General features: G+C 37.1%; 1 non-coding gene across 1 annotated transcript; it reads right to left on the bottom strand.

Moving 5' to 3' along the window:
- Positions 1 to 1,881: 1,881 nt before the first annotated feature.
- On the bottom strand, positions 1,882 to 1,988 carry LOC143642909 (U6 spliceosomal RNA). Its single transcript, XR_013155968.1, has one exon. It is a non-coding gene; the product is annotated as a U6 spliceosomal RNA (small nuclear RNA).
- Between the last annotated feature and the right edge of the window lie 9,816 nt (positions 1,989 to 11,804).

Genomic DNA, 11,804 nt, shown 5'->3' with positions numbered 1-11,804 from the left:
CATAGATTCAACTTGTGGGTCCATTGGGTCTGGTGGCCCCCAGGCTCCCACCTGGAATGATCTTGGGTTGTGGGACTGGATATTTCAACTGCTCCTGCCCACAGCCAACCCAGAAATGCCTGCTGGTTCAGTGGGGCATGGACAGGGCATGGTGCAGCTTGCTTCCTCATCTGTCTCTACCTCCATGCACTCCTGAGAGCTCTGGGCCTCTGTAGGGAAAGGGGAGCAGTAGGCACTGTGCATTAGCTGGATGGTCTCTGGGCACAGGTAAAGAAAGTCTGCTGGCTTCTAGGTCCCCACAGGAGCACCAAGCTAGAGTTGTGAGGGCTGATCTCCCAAGCAAGCTGCAGGGGCAGGCAGAAGTTCAGAGGTGCTCCACTCCTTTAGGATCTACACTTTTCTGCACATCACCTCTTGTACCCAGTGAAGTCATGACTGAGCAAGTTTAACTGTTCTCTCCATCCCAGTTACTCCATTCTTTTCATCCAGGACCTCCCTATATAATGCAGAAGTCCCTCTCTGGTCACTCGTACCATGTTACTGCTGTCTCTATCATTTTTCTGTCACTTCTCTAGTGGTCCCATGGAGCATGGGTGAATTCAGCCTATCCTATTCCACCATCTTACCAGAAGTTCTTATGGTAAACTTCTGAATATGTGCAATAAATGTTCATGGAGAAAATCTGTAAAATACGTATGTTATCCAACAGATTGGGCTCCAGTGCTACATTTGGGAGTATTTCCTTCCAATCATAGGTATAGAATAAACTTTATCCATTACTCCTACACATACAATTTTTCACCTTTTAACAACTCTGAAACAGAAAAACATTTTAAAACCATTGGTGTCTTAAAATCACTGTCAAAGTCACCCCCCCAAAATTGATGCCTACCTGGATTAAGGTTAATTTTGTCATGGTATTGATGTTTGTTTCTTCACAGAGAACTACCAATTGTGGCCACTTTAATTTAAATTTTCTCTATGCTTTAAACTTCTTGGACAATGCTGGTAGTGGGAATTGAAACCATTATCTGAATGAGCAACAGGTGGTTTCTGTGATTCCTTTGAGAGACTGGTCTATTTTTCCTTTACCCTGATTTTGAGATGTGTCCTACCCTATGGGACAGGACCTTGTATTAGAATCCACATCTCAGGTGCTTTTTGTTTTTTGGTTTTTTCTTTCTTAGTGGCAGAGAAAATAATGGTGCTTTTTCTGACTGATAGTGTCTTGGATGAAATATAGTATATTTTAGACAATATTACATGCAATTTAGCAGTACACAGATATTTCTCACATCTTAGACTTTAAAGGCATTATTTTAATGATTGCCCAGGATAATAATGATAATGATAATTTATCATTTATTTGTCTCTTCCTATATTATAGATTTAGATTGCTTCTAATTGTTATTGTAGCATGAATAAAGCCGTGATAAACATTTTTGTCTTCAAAATAGCATTTTTTCAAACTTCTAAGTTAATTGTGCAATATAGAAAACTGAAAAATATAAAAGCAAAGAACACAAGTCATTCAGAATCATAAGCAGTTAACAGTTTGACACATCCTTCCAGAGTTTTGTGTATATTCCAGGGCTTTTATGTGTATACACAGAACTGAACATACTTTTTAATTGATTGAGAACACACAGAATGTATCGTGATTTTTCATGAATATTTACCAATTTAAAGTCCCAAAGCCATGTGTATTATGATAACCAAGAATACACTACACCAATGCAATGGGGGTGGGGGGGAGGATGTATTCCTCTCTTTCTTGAGGACAAAAATAAAAAAAAACAAAAATGACTACAGGCCTATATAGATATTGGCCTGTTACAATAATACCGCATTCCCTTAATACTCTATTTACTTATTTTAATAAAAAATATGGAACGCTTCACAAATTTGCATGTCATCCTTGTGCAGGGACCATGCTAATCTTCTCTGTATCATTCCAATTTTAGTATATGTGCTGCCAAAGCGAGCACAATACTCAATTTAAAATGAGACATAAAAAGTCTCATTAGTAGATACACTCATCAGTATAATGTACCTAACAGAATTCATTATCAGATCTATATTGAAATATTAGCAAGAAGGTATGTTTCCATTGACTTTTTTAACAGTATTTTCGTAGGATATAGCCAAGAGATGCATTCATACAATGGTTACATCAAAATGGAAATATGAACATATCTGCATATATCTCTCCCCCTGCACTTTCTTCTGCCCCTCTGCAGCCAACTTAGTGAGCAAGTCCTGCTCAGAGGTGGTTTAAAAGGTAACTTTACACTCTCTACTTTTAACACATGTTGTATACTGCTAAGCATCTAGAAAGCCTAGATGTTTCAAATAAAGACTTAAAAGTTTTCTACGATATACACAGCAGGGGTATTGAATAAATCACACACATGTAACGAAAGATATAATCTGAAAATGTCTTCTAATTAGGAACATTCTGACCTAGAACCCTTTCCCTTCTCTATCAACCCAGTGGTTGCATCTGCAATGCTTAGAGGGGATTTCAACAATACTGCTTCCACAAGTGAAAGTCTGTCATTTTTCAGAACAAAGTCTTCCCTATAACTTTTAACACAATATGTACAAAATGTGTTAGTATACTAACTCTACTTTGGTCATAAACCAGCAACTTTCTAACACCTAAGAAACATCTAAACATTTAAAGAAACATTTTGATTTTAGAGGTCGGAGGGAGACAGGGGGGTTACGGCTATACAAATCTTACCCTCCCCATGGCATAAAGCCCGTGACAGCAGGGCTCAGGCAGGACGAATGGAAGTTCAATTGTTTGAACCCAATGGACGTCTCTGGGGACCCAATCCCGGCAGTGAGGAGAGAGAGGGAATGAGGCCAAGGCCTGGAATGGCTCAGATTTGAGGAGGTCTGAGGGAAAAGAGAGGCTACAGAATCCAAGAAGCAGGAGTCCAAAAAATATCCAGTCCATTCACTTTATTGCTAAGGCACCAGGTCAGAAAGGTGAAGCACGAGACAGGACCCAGAGCCAGGCATACCATCAGGTCCTAGGTCCTGTGCACAAACCTGTAGCCTCTACCCTCACAAACGATGCATGTGGGACCCAGTCACTTGGAGCGCAGTCCAGGGGGCAGATAAGCCCCTTCCATGGCACAACCAGTAGGCATCTAGCTGGGCTCAGCAGCTCAAGGAGCCTGCTGGTGGCACAGACCTCAAGTCCAAGAAGTAGTCAAACTTGCTCTGGCCCAGAAGAGCTTGGGTAGGTTGCACACACATTGCAGCCTGAGCTTGAGCTCCAGCAATGTCAGCACCTCCTTGTCAATGAGTTCAGCATCCATACCAATATAGATGATATAAAATAAGGACTCTTCATCCATTATATACATTTTAAGCATAGTATAGTAAGATAAATGTACAGAAGATAATAGGATGATGACTTATTTTGCCCAACCATAGACTTAATGGCATAGAGCCAGTTTCAGTTTGTTAATGCTATCAGAAATATACTATATCAGAAATGGGTTTATAAAGGGAATTTCTTAAGTTACAAGTTTACAGTTCTAAGGCCACAAAAATGTCTCAAACTAAGGCATCCAGGAAAAGATGCCTTGACTCAAGAAAGGCTGATGAGTCTGGAACACCTCTGTCAGCTGGGAAGGCACATGGTTGGTGTCTGCTGGTCCTTTGGCTTCTAGTTTCAAATAGCTTTCCCAGGGGCGTTTCCATTCTTCATCTTCAAATGTCTCTCTCCAGGTCTGCTCTGAAGCAACTCCAAAATGTTCCTCTTTCATAGGGCTCTAGTAAACTAATCAAGACCCACCCTGAATGGGCAGAGTCACAGCTCCATCTAATCAAAAGGTCACACCCACAATTGGGTGTGTCACATTTCCAGGGAAACAATTCAAAGTTTCCACCCTACAATATTGAATCAGAATTAAAAGTCATGATTTTGCTGGGGTACACAGTACTTTGATATCAGCACAGAGCCCTTGGCACTTCCTTCTCCCTCCTCCCTGAAACAGCACAAACATAATAATGTGTACTGCTCTGGAGATGGTTTGACAATTCCATTTCCAGAAGATATTTCATATAATTTTTAATAAAAACAATATCTAATCATGCATCTATGTGATGATGTTAAGAATTACTGATTGCATATGTAGAATGGAATGATTTCTAAATGTTGTGTTAATTTTTTTTCTTTAATTAATAAAAAAAAAAAATATCTACAAAAAGGGGTTTGTGCTGGTTTGAAAGGTAGTATGCCCCCTAAGAAAAGTCATGTTTTAATATAAATCTCATTTCTTAAAGGTAGAATAATTCCTATTCAATACTGTATATTTGAAACTGTAATGAGATCATCTCCCTGGTTGATGTGATTTAGTTAAGAATGGTTGTTAAACTGGATTAGGAGATGACATGTCTCCACCCATTTGAGTGGGTCTTGATTAGTTTCTGAATTCCTATAAAAGAGGAAACATTTTGGAGAATGAGAGATTCAGAGAGATTCAGAGAGAGCAGAGAATGCTGCACCGCCACAAAGCAGAGAGTCCATTGGAGATGAAGAAGGAAAACGCCTCCTGGGGAGCTTCATGAAACCAGAAGCCAGGAGAGTAAGCTAGCAGATGATGCTGTATTCACCATGTGCCCTTCCAGCTGAGAGAGAAGCCCTGACTGTGTTCACCATGTGCCTTCTCATTTGAAAGAGAAACCCTGAACTTCATCGGCCTTCTTGAACCAAGGTATCTTTCCCTGGATGGATGCTTTTGACTGGATATTTCTGTAGACTTGTTTTAATTGGACAATTTCTTGACCTTAGAACTGTAAACTAGCAACTCATTAAATTCCCCTTGTTAAAAACCATTCCGTTTCTGGTATATTGCATTCCGGCAGCTAGCAAACTACAACAGGGTTCTTTTACTACATCTACTTTTAACATAGTTTACGCACATCTAAACATCTAGAAAGACTAGATGTTTCAAATAAAGTCTACAGACATTTAGAGAGGAAACCACTGGCATCAGAAGCTGGAAGCAATGGAACCGGGAAGAAGAATAAGCAGATGCCAGCCACATGCCTTCCCATGTGACAGATATCGGCCTTTCTTCCTTTCTTGAATTATATATTATCCTTATATAATCAAACATAACATTTTTCATGGTTTCTTTGTTTTTGTGCTTAGCCCTACATCAATACATTTTGTAGTACATCAATACAATACTCTTTTCCTTGTGGTTATTTTATGATTAATTGCTTAACTTTTTATTCCACATGGAATTTATCTGTGTATAAAGGAACATTATGTAAAAGCTGCAGAAGATACTAATAAAGGTATCATATTGATAATATAAAGACTAATAATAAAATAGAATTGGGGATGGGCCACAGTGGCTCAGCAGGCAAGGACACTTGCCTGCCATGCCAGAGGACCCGAGTTCGATTCCCGGTGCCTGCCCATGTTAAAAAAAAATAGAATTGGAGTGAATTCCAAGTATCAGAAAAAATGTCTAATCTGCCCCATCATCCATTCTCTACTGGAATCTGCTATTTTCTTCCCTAAACCAAATGACTCTGTTTGCATATTATCATATTCTCACTGTTCCCAGCTAATTGCCTAGAACAGGATGCTTCCCAACTTTTTTTAATTCATGACACTCAAAACAAGGATAGTAATTGCACAGTGCACTTTTTATATGAAGTTGGCTGCTTACAGTGATTACTCCTTGAGCTCTACTACCTTGACTATAAGCCCAAGGAAAGGGTCTGTGCCTCTTTCAAGGAGACACAGTTGCATGAACGACAGGGATTGGCACTAGTAACATTAGGGCACTAACTCTTAATTTTTTTTTTACTTTAATTGTATGAGCCATTTTCCCCACTAATTTTATAAGCCACCTTTATCATATACTCAATTCTTACCTATCAGAGTATCCTTATAATTCAAGTATTCATTAACCATCTAACCTTACTTAAGATGTTGAGTCATTAGACCATAAAATACTCACTTATACAAGTATTCGTTCAAAAGTCAGTGCCTACTAAATAACCCCTCACTGCTTTACAGTAGCATATATACCTGTCCACTATGTTAATGTCTGTGTTTGTCAGTGTCTTGTAGAATGACATTCAAAAATACAGTGCAAGTGCAATGAAAATCTACCACAAAGTGAACTCACAAATCTTGCAAAATACGTAAGGTGTTATGAGGTCAATAAAAAATGATGGAGAAATGTTCAAATCATGAGCATAGCCAGAGAAATTTGTCAGTCAGTCCATCTAGCAATTAAAGGTGAGAAAGCTGGCAAGGACAAAAGTACAAAAAATGCTAAGAAGAATGGCTTGACTGAAGAGACCCTGAGAGACCCTTAAAAAATTGATGAAGGGCGGGCCACGGTGGCTCAGCAGGCAAGAATGCTCGCCTGCCATGCCAGAGGACCCGGGTTCGTTTCCCGGTACCTGCCCATGTAAAAAAAAAAAAAAAGGAAAATTGATGAAGTCTGGGATATTTTCACCAAATGACTCTTTGATTATAGAGCAAAAATCAAGCATGAAGTAGAAATTACAATTTCATGGCTGTTGTAAAATTTTGTCAGGAAAAAAAATGCCCCAAATTCTGAGTGTTAACATATTTATAAACTAAATTTTAAAATACCTAAATAAATTTTTGTAATTTTGGCAAAAAGCTTTCAGAGTTGTATGCAACTTTTTATTTCACTGTTTATTATGAAAATACAGTCCCTGATATAAACAGATTGAACTTTTAAATGATTTTCTGATATCAGTTCTACTCATGTAAGGGTTAGTTTCAAATCATTTACTTTCTCCATTATCTGCCTATGTATTTGTATAATAGGACAACAAACATTTCACTTGCTTTTATATCTTATAGGGCAAGTTCCTTCTTTATTAACCCTTTAATAATTTAAAAAAATTGCTCTCTCTTGGATAGTCTTCCAGGTAATATCCTAGAAATTAAATTAACCTATTAGGAATTTTCATTGGAATTACATTAAACCTATTTATTAATTTAGGAAAATTAACCTATTTGCTATATTCAGTCTTCCTATCAAGAAAAAAAGGATATATCGTTCCATTTGTTTGACTTATTTGATCTCTCAGGAAAGGTCTCTTCACATAGGTCTTACATATTTCTTGTTGAATTTATTCACAAGTGATATCTGTGTGATTTAGTGTCACTATGGAACACTCAGACACGAACTACCAATATCCAACATAGTAAAATTTTTTTTCTTCAAAGTACATGACAGATATTCAAAGATGGAGCAAAATGTGGAGGAATAATGTAACAAAAAGTTATTTCCAACAACATGTTGGAACAAGATAGCCTGAATAAACCTACCACAAAAATACCTTTTTAAGTGAATCACTGATGTGGCGATTAAGTAAGGGAAATTTTCAAAGGAAAAACTGAAAGAAAAACATAAAATTAAAGATATAAATCAAGTGTGGAATCCAGTAGGGTCCCCAAGACCAAGATTTGTGGCCTAAATTCACACCAGGTATATTCCAAAAACTCACACCAAAAATTTATATTAAAATGGTCCTTAAGTGAAAGTGTCCCAGTACCAGTACACCTGGTAGAAACAAATGCAAATTATCTCCAAGGAAATGTGCTTACAGCTGAAGTCTAAGAGAATTCCTATTGACATAGAAAAAACAAATTACAATTAAAAATAAATTGTACAAATACACAAGGGAACAAGACATCATGTGCAAAAATCAACAGATACAGACTTACAAAGACTTCCCATAATGGAAGTGTTGGATACAGACTATAAAATAAGTATATTTTATATGTTTAAAGAAATAAAAGCTGGTATTAATAGTATAAATAAGGAACAAAAGTTTACTTTTTTAAATACAATCAGCCACGTTTTTAAAAGAACCAAGCAATACTTCTAGAAGCTAAAAACTAATAATAGTAATTAAGAATAAAAAGTCTATGGATGATAGAAGAATTAACACACTTTAAACAACTAGATCTTACAGACATCTCAACAACACTCTACCCAGGAATGGCAGAATACACATTCTCCTTAAGTGTACATGTAACATTCTCTAGGATAGACTGTAGGTCAGGTCATAAAGCAAACATGAATAAATATAAAACTATTTAAATCATAAAATGTATGGTCCCCATTTGGAGCATGGAATGAAATTAGAAATCAATAACAAAAATAAAGTTGGAAAATTCATAAATATTAGGAAACTATACAACACACTCCCAAATAACCAATGGGGCAAAGAAGAAACCACAAGAGAAATTAGGATACTTTGAGATGAATGAAAATGAAGACACAATATACCAAAACTTATGAGATGTAGCTAAAGCAGTGATTAGAGGAAAATTTATAGCTGTAAATACCTATATGTAAAAAGAACAAAGATCTCAAACCAATAACCTAACTGTCCACCTTAAGATACTGAAAAAAGAAAAGTACAAGGAAAAAAGTAATAAAAATTAGGGTGAAAATGACATAGAGAATGGTGAAACAATAGGGAAACTCAACACACCATAAGATGTTCTTTGAAAAGATCAATAAAATTAGAGAAACTTTAGCTAGGCTAACCAAGAGAAAAAAGAGAAAGACTCAAATTATAAGGAAGAGGAATGAAAGGGCATTGCTACCAACACTACAGAAATAAAACGATTAAAGAGAATACTATGAACAGCTATATACCAACAAATTAGGTAAAGGATAGATTAGAGAATTTTCTAGAAGGACACAAACTACTGAAGAAATATTCAAGCAGAAATAGAAAATCTGAATAACCTATAACAAGTAAATAGATTGATTTAGTAATCAAAAAAATACCCATAAGGCCCCAGGTCGAGGTGGCTTCACTGATGAATTCTACCAAACATTTAAAGAATTCATTCCAATTTTTTACAAATTCTTACAAAAAACAGAAGAGGAAGCAACATTTCCAAATTCATTCTGAGATCAGTATTGCCCTGAAACCAAAACCAGACAAAGACATCAAAAGAAAATTACAAACTAACATACCTTATGAATAAAGACATAAGAATCCTCCACAAAATACTAGCAAACCAAATTCAATAACATATAAAAAGTATTACACCACTATAATCATGACCATGACCTATGATTTATCCCAGGAATGCAAGAATGGGTTAACAGGTGAAAATCAATCACCATTATCCATAAAATAAAAGACAAAAGCACAGGATCATCTTGACACAGAAAAAGCATTTGACAAAATATAATATCCCTTCATGAAAAAATACTCAACAATAGAAATAGAAAGGAACTTCTTCTACTTATTAAAGGGAAATTACAAATGAAAAATGCAAATACAACATACCCACAACTGATATCATAATTTTAACATATTTAAAGGTGAAAGGCTAAATGCTTTTCCCCTAAAATCAGGAAGAACTTGACAAGGATGTCTGTTCTTGTTGCTTCTAATCCATATTGTACTTGAAGCTCTAGCCAGGATAATTAGACAAGAAAAAGAAAAAGACAGGAAAGGAAAAAGTAAAACTATATTTGTAGAAGTCATGATGTTATATTTAGAAAATCCTAAGAAATCCACTAAAAAAACATTGTAACTATAAATGAGTTAATCATGGTGACAGAATACAAGAGCAACAGGCAAAATTCAATTGTATTTCTATACACCTATGATGAAAATTTGAAAATGATATTAAGAAAATTCCATTTATAACAGCATCAAAAAGAATAAAATATTTAGAAATAAGTTTAAGGAAGTACAAAGCTTATATTCTCAAAACTACAAAGCACTAAGGACCAAAGTTGAAGAGTTGCATAAATGGGAAAACATCACATGTTCTAGGATTGGATCACTTAATATTGTTAAAACAGCAATACTCCTCATGCTGATATACAGATTCAATGCAATCTCTCTCAAAATTCCAGCAGGCTTCTTTGCAGAAATTGACAAGCTGACTCTAAAGCTCATGGAAATTCAAGGGATCCTGAATTGTAAACATAATTTTGAAAAAGAAAACCAAAGTTGAAGGACTCATACTTTCCGATTTCAAACTTATTACAAAGTTACTATAATCAAGACAATGTGGTATTGGCATAAGTAAAGACATACAGATAAATGGAATAGAAATGAGAGTTCAGAAATAAACTCTCACATTTATTGCCCCCTCATTTTCAACAAGGGTGCCAAGACAGTTCAGTAGGGACAGTCTTTTCAGTAAATGGTAATGGGATATCCACATGCAAAAGAATGAAGTTGGACCCTACACTTCACACAATATACAAAATTTAATTCAAAAATGGATCAAGATCTGTTGCAATACTGCCTGGCCACAGTATAAATTAGATAACAGGTCAGTTTAGCCAGAAAACGGGACACTTGACCCACAAATTCTTCTAAAACTTGACAATTATTGTCAGCATCTTGGCAAGTGGAGTGAAGTCCCATAACGCAGGTCTTCTTTGGCTTATGCAGGCGCCCCCTCTCTCTCTGCCAAACTTGTTCCACTTATCAAATCCTTCTCCATTTTCACCTGGCTGACTGTCTCACAACCTTATGATAACTTGCCTCAATGCAGGATTGCAGGCGACCACACACAAAGCAGTTAATTATGAAAAATTAAAAGAAATGTCTCAAAAAGGTGATGAAAATCTGGCAGGGTTTCTAGCTAGAAACCCTTGAACGCTATACTAATCTCAGCCCAGACTCCCCTGAAGGCACTTTACTTCTCCATATGCGTTGTATTTCCCAATCAGCCCCCAACATTCGTCGGGCACTTCGAAAATCCAAAGCAGGACCCCAAATTGCCCAAACTGACCTGCTTAATCTAGCCTTTAAAGTCTTCAACTATAGAGAACTAGAAAAAGCCCAGCAGGAAAAATTTGAGGAGGAAGCCAAAGCTAAATTTCACACACAAGCTTACCAATTCCTTGCTTCCAGATTGAGAGAAACCTGAGGCTTTCCTAAACTGAAAGGGGAAAAAATTCACTGAGAACTTGTTTTAAATATGGACAGCTCAGGCACTGGACCAGACAATGTCCAAATCACAGACCCTCTCCAGGGCTGTGACTGCTCTGCAAACAGGAGGGTCACTGGAAGTCCGACTGCTCCTGGGCCCTTCAAGGCAAGGGGACATCAGTTATCCACTCAAGCCAGACCCGCAGCTCTGACCTCCCAGAACTCTGGGGACTGATGGCAGAGGACTGAAGGTATCTGGGACTGCACAAGGCCCTGCAACAATCACTCATGCAGAATTCTCTTAGTAACTCTCTTACTAGCAGGTAAGCTAATTTCATTTCTTACAGATACAAAGGTCACTTACTCTGCTTTCCCCAACTAAGAAGGGCCAATGAACAAATCTTCCATCTCAATAATTGGGGTCGGTGGCATTGTTTCAGAGTCTACCTACCCAGAACACTCCTACCTTGTTCACTCTACAACCACACATTTACTCATTCCTTATCCTCCCATGCTACCCCACACCAATCTTTGGAAAATTGGTGGTTAACAGCCCAAATACTTAATCCTTCTCCACAAACCACATCAGGTATCTTCCTTCTGTCTATAGTCAATACAACCTCTCCAACAGACCCTACCAACCCCACCTTCTCTCCCTCTCTTGTCAACCCTAAAATATGGAACACAGAAACTCCCACTGTCATGGCCCACCATGAACTATTTACTATTTGCCTTAAGAACCCTACCTCCTTCCCTGCTCATACCCAATATCCCCTGAAGCCCTCTGAGGAATTGAACCCATTGTTAAATACCTCCTACCAGTGGGACTCTTAAACCAATTAATTTTCCTTACA

This window comes from Tamandua tetradactyla, chromosome 7, assembly GCF_023851605.1.
Source record: "Tamandua tetradactyla isolate mTamTet1 chromosome 7, mTamTet1.pri, whole genome shotgun sequence".
NCBI classification, from domain to species: Eukaryota; Metazoa; Chordata; class Mammalia; order Pilosa; family Myrmecophagidae; genus Tamandua; species Tamandua tetradactyla.
This window is presented reverse-complemented; position numbering and strand designations above follow the sequence as displayed.